The sequence below is a fragment of the Leptonychotes weddellii genome, chromosome 11 (genome assembly GCF_054177405.1).
Source record: "Leptonychotes weddellii isolate Sample4059 chromosome 11, ASM5417740v2, whole genome shotgun sequence".
NCBI classification, from domain to species: Eukaryota; Metazoa; Chordata; class Mammalia; order Carnivora; family Phocidae; genus Leptonychotes; species Leptonychotes weddellii.
In genome coordinates, this window is record NC_138379.1 from 37,536,765 (window position 1) to 37,550,694 (window position 13,930).

The window sequence follows — 13,930 nt, forward strand, 5'->3', positions numbered from 1 at the left end:
CCTGCTTCTCCCTCTCCCACTCCCCCTGCTTGTGTTTCCTCTCTCGCTGTGTCTCTCTCTGTCAAATTAAGTAAATAAAATCTTAAAAAAAAAAAAAGTTCTTTTTATTTAAGATTTTATTTATTTATTTGACAGACAGAGAGAGCACAAGCAGGGGGAGTGGCAGAGGGAGAGGGAGAAGCAGGCTCCCCACTGGGCAGGGAGCCTGATGCGGGGCTCGATCCCAGGGCCCTGGGATCATGACCTGAGCCAAAGGTAGCTGCTTAACCAACTGAGCCACCCTGGCACCCCAGCAGGTTTTTTTTCTTTAAGATTGTTTGAAAGTTTCCAGTAATTATTTTTTATTCACCAGGTGATAATCTAGTTACACAACTGAAACTCCTAATGCTTTAAAAACAAACAAAAACCTTGATGGCAATAATAGACCTTTTGAGAAAGAAGAGAAATTACTTCAAAGCATAATGAGATTTCTTTTTCAAATTATGGTCAAAATCACACATTCTAATAAATGCTGTAAGGAAATAGACCAGAGTTCTGGGAGAAAGAATAACAGTGGAATCCTAGTTTAGGTTGGGAAGTAAGAGAAAACCTCTCTAAGTGACATTTAAGTCAGGATGCAAGGGAGAAATAGGCTTTAGAAAAGTGATGGAAAGAAATATGTAAACCTCAAACTGAAGAAAAACAATCCTCAGATAAAGTGAAAGAGAAACCAAGGAGAATTCATTCAAAGAAAACAAACAATCCAGAAAGTAAGCCCTAACTGACAAAGAATGCAGTTTGAAAAACAACACGTGATAAGATGCAGCAAGTGCTGGGCTTTATAGAACTACTTAGTAAACATGAACACAGTAAAACAAGAGTTTAAAGATTAAATGAAAAATAAACGGAATAGAAAGAAAAATAGAAATTTTAATGCTAAGGAAATAAAAGGAGATCCAAATTGCAGGAGAAATTGCATGGACAGGACAGATACAGCTAAAACTCAAATGAAGGCAGGAGAAAAATTTAATGTAATAATGATGAATGAATAAAGAAAAACATAGAGAATAAAACAAATGGTGTAAAAATATAGTATAGTGAAGGTAGCGGGAGGGGAGGAATGAAGTTGGGGAAATCGGAGGGGTGGACGAACCATGAGAGAAGATGGACTCTGAAAAACAAACTGAGGGTTCTAGAGGGGAGGGGGGTGGGAGGATGGGTTGGCCTGGTGGTGGGTGTTGAGGAGGGCACGTTCTGCATGGAGCACTGGGTGTTGTGCACGAACAATGAATCATGGAACACTTCATCTCGAACTAATGATGTAATGTATGGGGATTAACATAAGAATAAAAAAAAAAATAAAAAATAAAAATATAGTATAGAAATCAGAGAAACAATCTCATATTAGAGTATTAGGATATTTAAATATCCCTAAAATAGTGAACCTAACAAAGAGAACCAAATACATATAAATATATGCATATATTTATTTTATATATTTTATATATTATTTTAATATATTATAAATATAAAACAATCATATTTTATATATTATTTTATGATATATATTTTTATATTTATTATATATTTAAATATATTTAAAAATTGAATATAGGAAAAATTCCTTGAAATAAACAAATAAATATGAAAATCAAAATCTGCACATAAAAATGGTATACCACACACCAAAAATAATAGTAATAATAATAATACTGGGCATAAATGACAGATCCTGCTTACTGTTGAACTTTAAGAATAAAAACAAAAACAGGGCACCTGGGTGGCTCAGTGAGTTAAACATCTGTCTTCAGCTCAGGTCATGATCTCAGGTTCCTGGAACTGAGCCCTGCATAGGGCTTCTTGCTCATTGGGGAGCCTGCTTCTCCTCCTCCCTCTGCACCCCCCACTCGTGCTCTCCCTTTCTCTCAAACTAAATAAATAAAATCTTTTAAAAAAGGAAAAAATAAAAACAAAAACAAACCAAAAAAAAGAAAGAAAAAGAATAAAAACAAAAGTCCTCACACATGTGAGCAAAAAATAAAAATAAAATCACTTAAAAGTAGAGCTGGGAATCAGACTGGCTTCTCACAGTAATGTTCAATGCCGGAAGCAAATGGAGAAAGGTCTATAAATTATAAGGGGAAAATGGGTATGACTCACAAATACTAAACCCATATAAGTTGTCATTCAAATAAAAAAGTTAAGAGGTGTTTTCAAACATGAAGTCTCTCTGGACACATAGCACCCAGGAACTCCTCAATGAACAGCACTTCACACTGATAAATCAGTTACCCAAAAGCTGATTCAAAATTAAGAACCCAAAGACATTCAATGGTAAGTGATGATGATCATATAAACATAGAACTAAGACCAAACAACTAGGAAAAAATTATTCCAAAAGACAACCAAATTACTCTGGTTTGTGCTCACAACCATGAGGGAGTAAATGGGTTGGGACTTACTCTTCAACCATGAACAAAGAAAGGGTGTCAACTCCCACCACTTCAAATTTGTTCTAGAAGTCATAGGCAATCCAATAAAGTAAGACAAATAAATGAAAATGATACATATGTGAAGAAGAGTGTGATATTGTAATTTTTAAAGGAAATATATATTTAGTCTTCCTCCTGTTCTTAGAACAGATCTCCAAAAACCCTAGGAATTTCCTGTGATTAAAGCAATAAAGTTGTCTTTTGATATGTTAATAAGGTAACTTTCGGAAAGACCCTAGGGTCACCTAAGGGTGAGGAATGTTCACCCGGAGGAACCAATCATGTAATTAGAAGTTTGGAACTTTCAGTCCCATCCCCTGAACTCTGAAGAAGGGAGAGGAGCAGGAGAGGAGCTGGAGTCAATCACCAGTGGTAATCATGCCTATGTAATAAAGCTTTGATCAAAACCCAAAAGAAAGGAATTTGAAGAGCTTCCAGGTTGATGAACACATTCATGTAGGGAGGGTGATGCATCCCAAATCCACAGGGAGAAAAGCTCCTGCATTCAGGATCCTCCCTGACTTCACCCTATCTATCTCTTGATCTGTATGTTCATCTGTATCTTTTATTATATTCTTTAATAAACTGATAAATATAAGTGTTTCCTTGAGTTCTGTGAACCTCTCTAGCAAATAATCAAATCCAAGTCTGGGTGCCTGGGTGGCTCAGTCATTTAAGTGTCTGACTCTTGATCTCAGCTCAGGTCTTGATCTCAGGGTTGTGAGTCCAAGCCAGAAGTTGGGGTCCACACTGGGCATGGAGCCTACTTAAAAAAAAAAAAAAATCAAATCCAAGGAGAGAAGGTCATGGGAACTTCCAATTTATAGCCAAATCAGACAAGTTGCAGTTAACCTGGGATCTCCAACTTGCAACTGGCATCTGAGTTGAGGGATGGGGCAGTCTTGTAGGACTAAGTCCTTAGCCTGTAGGATCTGATGCTATGTCTAGGTAGATAGTGTCAGAATTTAGTAAAGTTGTAGGACATCTAGCTGTTGTCAGAGACACCAAAAGTATCAGAAGTGTTGTGAGTGTGGAAGCAGTGTGAGAGTAAAGGAGATACATAAGAGCAGGATTGGGTTTTTCCCTAACACAAAAAGTAAAATTGCTTTTATTTATAGATGGCAGGACAAGGTATATAGAAAATCCTGAGGGGGCGCCTGGGTGGCTCAGTCGGTTAAGCGACTGCCTTCGGCTCAGGTCATGATCCTGGAGTCCCTGGATCGAGTCCCGCATCGGGCTCCCTGCTCGGCAGGGAGTCTGCTTCTCCCTCTGACCCTCCCCCCTCATGCTCTCTCTCATTCTCTCTCTCTGAAATAAATAAATAAAATCTTTAAAAAAAAAAGAAAATCCTGAGGAACCTAAAAAAAACCTGTGAGAACTACTAAATGAGTTAAGCAAGGTCACAAGATACAAGGTCAATATATAAAACACATTGTTTCTAAATCCAAATAATGAACAACTAAGAATTGAAATTTACAATAACATCAACAAATAAAAAAAACTTAGGAACAAACTTAGAGTGAAAACTACAAAACACTCCTGAAAGGACTAAAGACCCAAATAAATGGACAGACATATCCAGTTCACGGATTGGAATAGTCAATATCATTAAGATTTCAATTCTCCCTGGGGCTTGTAGGTGGCTCAGTTGGTTGAGTGCCTGACTCTTGGTTTCAGGTCAGGTCATGATCTCGGGGTCGTGCTCAGCGGGAATTCTGCTTTTCTCCCTCTCCCTTTGCCCCCGCCCCCACCAACCCATGTTCTCTCTCTAAAATAAATAAATCTTAAAAAAAAAAAAAAAAGATTTCAGTTCTCCCCAAGTTGATCTATAAATTCAATGCCATTCCAATCAAACTATTAGCAAGATTTTTTTTAATTAATAAGTTCATTCTAGAATTTAAACGGAATTATGAAAGACCTAAAATAGCCAGAACTGTTTTGAAAAAGACTAAATTGAGGAGACTTACACTACCCAATTTTAAGACTTAATATAAAGCTACAGTAATCAAAACAGTATGATTATGGAGTGAGGATAAAAATAGATCAATACAGGGGCGCCTGAGTGGCTCAGTTGGTTAAGTGGCTGCCTTCGGCTCAGGTCGTGATCCCAGAGTCCTGGGATCAGCCCCGCATCGGGCTCCCTGCTCGGCGGAGAGCCTGCTTCTCCCTCTCCCTCTGTCTGCTGCTCTGCCTACTTGTGCTCTATCTCTGTTAAATAAATAAATAAAAATCTTTAAAAAAAAAAAAATAGATCAATACAACCAGATAGTCCAGAAATAAACACATATATGTAGTCAACTGATTTTTGACAAAAGTTCTGAGGCAATTCAATGGGAAAGGGATAATCTTTTCAACAAATGGTGCTAGAACAACTAGACATCTATATGGTAAAAAACAAATATTAATCTTCATTCCATACCCAAATATTAACCTGAAGTGGATTATAGACCTAAAGATCAATACTAAAACTATAAAACCTAGAGGAAAAAAACATAGAAGAAAATCTTGCAAGTTTGAATTTGGTGAAGATTTCTTTAGATAAGTTACAAAAAGGATGAAACATAGGACTTTATAAAAACTAAAACCTCCTGCCTTTTGAAAAAAAATATTCATAATACATAAATCTGATAAAGGACTAGTATCCAACATATATATATACACACTCTTACAATTCAATGTTAGGAGACAACTCAGTTTAACAATGGGCAAAAGATTTCAACAAACACTCCACAAAACAACATACACAAATTGCTGATAAGCACATCAAAAGATGCTAGTATCATTAGTCACAAGGAAAATGCAAATTAAACCATGATCAGATACAAATACACAAGCAGCAGAACGGCTAAAATATTTTAAAGCTGACAGTGCCGCGTGTTTGTGAGCATGTGAAGCAAGTAGGATTCTCGTACACAGGTGGGAATGTGAATTGTTAAAATTACTATAGAAAACGGTGTAGCAGTTTCTTACAAAAGTAAACATATGCTTACCGTATATAACCTAGTAACTACACTTCTTTTTTACCCCCCCAAAATTAAAACATATTTCTACACACAAAAAGGATATGTACAAGAATGTTCACGGAGAATGTCACGGAGAATGTTTGTTTTTCTTATGATAGACAAAAACCGCAAACAGCTAAAATGTCTATCAACAAGTGAATGACCAAACACAATGTGACTTGTTCATACAATGAACTAGTACTCAGCGATAAAAAGGAACAAACTATTGTTACACACAACATGACTAAGTCCCTGAAAGAAGCCATATAAAGAAGTACATGCTGTGTATGGTTACATTTATTGAAAACTCTGGAAGATTAATCTAATCTATGCCAGATAGCAGATCAGTGGTTATGTGGGACAGAAAGGAGTGATTGGCTGGGAAGAGGAAAACGGGGAACTTTGGGGTGATGGAAATGTTTTATGTCTTGAATACAGTGGTAGTAACATGTTCAAAACTCATGAAACTATATATTTAAAATGAGTGCATTTGATTGTATGTAAGTTGGACCGCAATAAAATTGGGGGGGGAAGCAAAGAGATACATAACATCTTATTCTCAATATAATTTCTCCTAAAATAATGTGGTACATTTCATGTAAGGCTTTGGTTTAAAATATGTGTATTTCAAACTTTTTATTAATTAAATCCTGTCTTCCTATTGAAAAATACCATATGTTCTGAAAATATAGAAATAATTTAACAAAAATGAGAAGGTATGAAGTATTTTTATAGTAGGGAGAAAACCCATATTGTCTAAAAAGGGAATATACACACACAAGAAGAATGAAAAGTATAGCTCTAAATTTTTAGGAGAATAAAAATACTCTGTACAATACAAATATGTGTCTTTATACTATTGTCCAAACCCATAGAACGCACAATAACAAGAGTAAAAACCCTAAGGTAAGCTATGGACTTTGGGTGCTTGTGATTTGTCAATGTAGGTTCAACTTTGGTTAAAAAAAGTACCATTCTGGAGAATGATATTGATAATGGGGGAAGCTGTGCATGTGTGGGGGCAGGAGGCATATGAGAAATCTCTGTACCTTCCTCCGAATTTTTTGTAAACCTTAAACTGCTCTAAAAATTAAAACCTTTAAAAAAATTAATAGAACTCTTCATCTAAAAAGGGTAAATTTAACCTTATACAAATTATACATCAATAAAAGAAATTGATGGGGGAAAAAGTATAGCTTCAACTCGTAATAATTTTTATGGTCATGTTGTGAATAAATATCTGCAATCCAGCAATTCCTTCAGCATATTTTTTCCTAGCACTTTCAAGTATGATAAATATAATACATTGAAAAGACATGTATAGTATGATCCTAGTTTATAAAACTATTTTTATTTATCTACTTGCCCACCACCTACATATCCACAGTTTTGTCTGTTTCATAAAGTATGTTTGGAATTATTCTTACCAAGTGCTAAACCTTGTTATCTCTGGCCATTTTGAGTAAATTGTTGCTTTCTCCTAAGGCCTTCCCTGGTCAACTTAAAATTGAATCCTCACCGCACCTAGCATTCTCAATCTCTCGTCCCTAATTTATTTTTCTCCAGTGAACTCTATCACCATCTGACATACTATTTTATTTTTTAAAATTTTAATCAACTTTATTGCAATATAATTTATATGCAATTAAATGCACCCATTTAAGTATATGCTTGGTCTGTAGGATCCTTTTCCTGTAATGACTTTGATTTTAGTATCAGGGTAATTCTGCACTGAAAATGACTTGGACTCATAAAATCAGTCTGTAGAAGATTGGTATTATATGTTCCTTAAATGTTTGGTAGAATTTGCCAAAGAAGCCATCTGAATCTTGATTTCTTTTTGTGGGAAAAATTTTAGTTATGTATTTAATTTTCTTGGTAGATAGAGCATTGTTAGTTTTGTCAGTTTGGTAGCTTATATCTTTCCAGGCATGGATATATTTTAATTTGCATGTTTTATTTACTGACATTAATTTGGTCACGATAACACTCTTTAATATCTTTTTAATACTGGGTATCGGGGCGCCTGGGTGGCTCAGTTGGTTAAGCGACTGCCTTCGGCTCAGGTCATGATCCTGGAGTCCCAGGATCGAGTCCCACATCGGGCTCCCTGCTCAGCGGGGAGTCTGCTTCTCCCTCTGATGCTCCCCCCTTTCATGCTCTCTCTCTCTCTCTCATTCTCTCTCTCAAATAAATAAATAAAATCTTTAAAAAAAAAAATACTGGGTATCATTAGTAATGACGCTCTAACATTCCTGATATCGATAATTCATGACTTCTCTTTTTATTGATCAGATTCACTAGAGCTTTATCAACTTTATATATCTTTAAAAAGAACCAGCTTGCAGTTCACTGACTATCACTTGTTCATTTGCTATTATACCAATCTCTGCTCTTATCTTTATAATTGCCTTCCTTTTATTTGGGCTTAATTTGCTCCTCGCTTTCTATCTTCTTAAGATGGAAGCTTAGTTCATTGATTTTAGAACTGCTTTCTTTTCTTTTTTTTTTTTTTTTTTTAAATATTTTTATTTATTTATTTGACAGAGAGAGACACAGCGAGAGAGGGAACACAAGCAGGGAGAGTGGGAGAGGGAGAAGCAGGCCTCCCGCCGAGCAGGGAGCCTGATGCGGGGCTCGATCCCAGGACCCCAGGATCATGACCTGAGCCGAAGGCAGACACTTAACGACTGAGCCACCCAGGCGCCCCCTTAGAACTGCTTTCTTTTCTAACATAAGCATTTAAGCCTGTGAATTGGCCAGGAAGCAATTCTTTAGCTCTTTCTTACAAATCATGGTATATTTTTTCATTTTCCTTCCATTCAAAATATTTTCCAACTTCCCTATGATTCCGCCTTTGACCCATGGGTTATTTAAAAATGTATTATTAACTTCCAGTATTTGGTAATGTTTCAGAAATCTTTCCAGTATGGATTTGTGATTTAACTCCATTGTGGTCATAGAACTCACATTTCAATCATTTTAAGATGCAAAAGAGTATAAGCTACGTGATTTTTCATTCGTTGAGAATTGTTTTATGATCTAGCACATGGTCTCTCCTGTTAAATGTTATGTGCACATTCGTCAAGAATGTGTATTCCGCTGTTGGTGGTGGAGTGTTGCTGTTGATGTTGCTCCGGTCTTTTCTAGCCCTACTTATTTTTTGTGTACTTCTTCCATTAACTACTGAGAAAGGAGTGTGTTCAAACCTTAAACTGTGATTGTAGATTTGCCTATTTTTCCCTCCAGTACTGTCAGGTTTGGCTTCATATATTTTCAAGCTCTCATCAGGAATAAACAGATGGGAAGGTATGTTTTCTTTACTGATTAAATCTTGTTATCGTGATAGCAGTGCTTCTTTTCATCCCTGGTAATAGTCTCTGTTCTGACATCTTTGTCTGACATTCCAACTTTAGGGTGATTAAAATTTGCATGGTAGATCTCTTTTCAGTCTTTTAAGCTAACTTTATATGCAGCCTAACAATCTGCCTTTTAATTAGAGTTCTTAGATGGTTTATTGTTTATGTTATTATTGTTATTGTTGGGTTTCTAACCTATTACCTCGCTATTTGTACTATCTGAACCTTGTTCTTTTTTTCCTATCTTTTGGATTGATTGAGTATTATTATTCCATTTTATCTCTACTATTTGTTGTTATTTTATTGGTTCTTCTAAGATTTACAATATATATGTTTAACATATCACAGTCTATCTGCAAATAACACACCTTTCCCCATATAACGTAAAACCTTCACAACAATGTACTTCCATCACCCAACTCTGGTTTTCCTTTCTGTGCTCTTGTTGTCATGTTTTAATTCTACATATTATAGGCCCATAACACATTGCTATTATTTTTGCTATAAGCGCTTCATTATCTTTTTTTTTTTTTAAAGATTTTATTTATTTTTTGACAGAGAGAGACAGTGAGAGAGGGAACACAAGCAGGGGCAGTGGGAGAGGGAGAAGTAGGCTTCCCGCGGAGCAGGGAGCCCAATGCGGGGCTCGATCCCAGCACCCTGGGATTATGACCTGAGCGGAAGGCAGATGCTTAACGACTGAGCCACCCAGGCGCCCCATCGCTTCATTATCTTTTGAAGAGTTAAAAATATATTTTTTAAAGATTTTATTTATTTATTTGACAGAGAGAGACACAGCGAGAGAGGGAACACGAGCAGGGGGAGTGGGAGAGGGAGAAACAGGCTTCCCGCGGAGCAGGGAGCCTGATGCGGGGCTCGATCCCAGGACCTGGGATCATGACCTGAGCTGAAAGCAGACGCTTAACGACTGAGCCGCCCAGGCACCCCTAAAAATATTTTAAACATCCATACCATAGGCCCATGTTTCCCCAGCTGTCCACTGAGGGGCCCCAGGACACTGTAGCAAACTCACAGGGACACCATAAGGTATTTACAATTTTCTAGGAAAACCTAATATTTGACATCCACTGGACAAGGCATGAACAACTAGCTTCTGGTAGTTGATAGCTTCAATATTCAATCATGCTTCCTTCCTTTTACAGATGACTTATTTTAAGAAGCTGGCAGCTTCTGTGATATACAGCAAATATCACACAAAAAAATCAGTGTGAAACAGGCAAGGGAGGTGGTGGTCTCTGATCTGCTTCTAAAGTTTGAAAAGCTTTGCCATACCCAACAGGTGCATGCATATGATTAGTAAGTAACTGTGGCTGTTTAATTCCAATTAAAATGCTAGATTTTCTTCCAATTTACATATATTATTATTTCAAATGGCTACTAGGTTGTTCAGACATTAATACTTTAAGTAGTGTGGCCCTAACTATTTAATAAACACAAGGGCTAAGCATTTCTTTTGGTCTATGTATGCTGTGGGAAAAAGAAAAAAAATCACTGAGCCAGTAAGGATATCATGAATGGAAAGACTTTGAGAATCTCTGCCATTGAATATTATCCAGCCACGAAAAATAATTAATTAGATGGCTTTTCAGATGACTTGGAAGAACTTCTTTTTTTTTTTTTTTTAAAGATTTTATTTATTTATTTGACAGAGAGAGAGATAGCGAGAGCAGTAACACAAGCAGGGGGAATGGGAGAGGGAGAAGCAGGCTTCTTGCCGAGCAGGGAGCCCGATGTGGGACACTATCTCAGGACCCTGGGATCATGACCTGAACCGAAGGCAGACGCTTAACGACTGAGCCACCCAGGCGCCCTGACTTGGAAGAACTTCTATTGAGTATTGTCAAGTGAGAAAAGCAAGGTTCAAAAAAGTGTATATAAAATGAGCCCATTTAAAAAGAAAACAATGAAAAAATCCTCCAATTTGGGTGGATTTGTACTTGAAATGATTGCCTTTTCCCCCTTTTCTAATTCTTTTAGGGAACATGAGCATGGCTCAGTGAAATAACTGAAGTTTAACTAAAGAAGAAAGGAAGAAAGGTGTGTTAAAACTAGGACTTGCTGTTGTATAAAATGTGAGCTTAAATCATTTTTAATGTAGATGTTAAATAAAAGAATGACCCTAGAAGCTAGAGAAATACTTGGGTTACATTTTTTAAAAGAGAAAAGAAAATAACAACAACAAAAACCTTTTTATTTAAAAGGATAACCAGAAACTGTGACTGACCAGAAAGGTAAAGATATGTAAATAATCCTACCTAGTCCTGTTTACAATGTTTAATGGCTCCAGAGGACAAATTGCTGGTCCAGGAATATCGCTTCATCTTCTTCCCAAGTACAGATATTAGAAAAGAAAAAGATGGAAGCCCTGTCATTTTCTTGAATTTTTTTTTTTTTACTTATTTCTGTAAATTATACCTCACCAGCAAGTTCATCCACATGAGAAATACCTCTTAATATCTCCCATGTGGACTTCTCAATATTTTTCTTTAGTGGGCAGGAAATTAAACACTCTATATTCTCAGTCACATCAGGACATCAGAGCCCCCTTTTTACAATCCAGAGATATTGCCTGACCTCCGTTTACTTTAAGATGTAAGCAGCCAGGGGCGCCTGGGTGGCTCAGTCGTTAAGCGTCTGCCTTTGGCCCAGGTCATGATCCCAGGGTCCTGGGATCGAGTCCCGCATTGGGCTCCCTGCTCTGTGGGAGGCCTGCTTCTCCCTCTCTCGCTCCCCCCGCTTGTGTTTCCTCTCTCTCTGTCAAATAAATAAAAAAATCTTTAAAAAAAAAAAAAAAAGATGTAAGCAGCCAGAAACTTCTGATACATCAGATTTTGTGTCTGAAAGGGAAGAAGGAGAGTAGAAAAAAATATTCCAGTATAGGCACTAAATGATATTTATTTCCAGTACTGATGAATCTTACGGCCCCATGATCTCTCAGGGATAAGTCCAGACACATCACATCCTATCACTATGCCAGGCACACAGTAATGCTCAATAAATTTCCTGATTAAGTGAATAAATACATTTCTCCCTTTGAATATGGGCATTACGGATTTGTCATTCCCTGTGAGTTACTCACTTTCATTTAGGACATATGGTATATGCCCACAGTGCCAAAACAACTGAACAAAAAGAACAAAAAATCAGCCCCAAACTTTGACTATTTTGGTTGAACAACAAAAAAGTTCTAGGATACGTACTGTCTGTCCAAAGCAGTTACCCACAAGCCATGTGGCAATTTATATTTAAATTTAATAACATTTAAAATTAGTTTCTCAGTTGCCCTAGCCAATGTTAGGTGTTCAATAACTACATGTGGCTAGTGGCTATGGCATCAGCCAGGTCAATACAAAACATTTATATCAATATAGAAAATTCAAAGTTCTGTGGCACTGAAAGTTCTAGATGATTGTCTGATACTTTTCCATTTCATCTGGATGTTCTTTTGCTTTTATAAATATATCAGAGGTTCAAGACCTTTTCTTTTCTTTTTTTTTTTTTTTTTTAGGGTTTTATTTATTCATTTGAGTGAGAGAGACAGAGATAATGACAGCACACCAGCGGGGAGGAGAGGGAGAAGCATGGGATCATGACCTGAGTCTAAAGCAGACGCTTAACCGGCTGAGCCATCCAGGTGTCCCGAGACCTTTTCTAAATATATGGTAGAGTCCCTTATGGGAAATGATTTGGGGAGTTGGGTTTTCCTGTGATTAGGGCCTGTGACAATTTCTACGACATTGAGGAGGGCCTGTTAATACATGCTGAAGGAGACCTAGTATTCTCTGAGAGCAGAATCCTTTTCTTTGTTCATATCTCTCTTCCCAACAGCCAAGAAATTGCACTTAGTAAATGCTCAATAATGTTGATGTATGTATCCTAACAAATTATACACTCATATTCAAACATCTCATATACCTCTCATATGACTTAGTTCAGCTGTCAGAGGTGTAGTAGATTCCACTGCATAAAGCTAAAGAAAGGGTTTACCTATCAGTAGCTTTCTCTTCTTATAAGGTCTGCCTTCCTCCTTCCAACTCTAGTGTAGTCAATCTTTCCTATCTTCTGTAGTACTAGATCTCATCTAATGATGGCACCTTCAGAGTTTATGATGATTGATCAAATGCCCTAGACTGATGATGAATGTACTAGGCAACAATAGAATTTATTATCAGCTATGGTCTGAAATGTTTGTCCCCCCCATTCATATGTTGAAATCCTATTCCAATATGATGATATCAGTAGGTGGGGCCTTTGGAAGATGATGCTTAAGTCATGAGAGTGGAGCCCACATGAATGGGATTAGTGCCTTATAATAGAGGCTCCAAAAAGATCCCTGGCCCCTTCCACTGTGTAAGGACACAGCAAGAAGACAGCCATTCATTACCCAGGAAATGAGTCCCCACTTGGCCATATGTGGCACCTTGATCTTAGACTTCCAGACTCCAAAAATGTGAGAAATAGATTTCTATTGATTAAAAGCTACCCAGTCAGACGCCTGGGTCGCTCAGCCAGTTAAGCGTCTGCCTTCAGCTCAGGTCATGATCCCAGGGTCCTGGGATCGAGTCCCACATCTGGCTCCTTGCTCAGCAGGAGCCTGCTTCTCCCTCTGCCTGCAGCACCCCCTGCTTGTGCTCTCTCTCTGACAAATAAAATCTTTTAAAAATTTTAAAAATTTTAAAAATAAAAGCTACCCAGTCTGTGTAATTTGTGATAGCAGCCCAAATGGACTAAGACATTTTCCATACTGGTATCCTTCTGAGAGTAAAAGGGGTAGTACTAATAGTTACACTGGGACACTAGACAAAACCTAAGGTTATCCAACTGGTTTTGTTTTTATCTTTCAGTAGATTTATGCTGTTGTAGACAAAATGTTTGTGTACTCCAAAAATTCATATGTTGGGGGCACCTGGGTGGCTCAGTTGGTTAAGCATCTGCCTTTGGCTCAGGTCATGATCCCAGGCTTCTGGGATCGAGCCCCACCTAAGGCTCCCTGCTCAGCACAGTCTGCTTTTCCCTCTCCCTCTCTCTGCTCCTCCCCTGCTTGTGCTCTCTCTCTCTCTGTGTCAAATAAATAAAT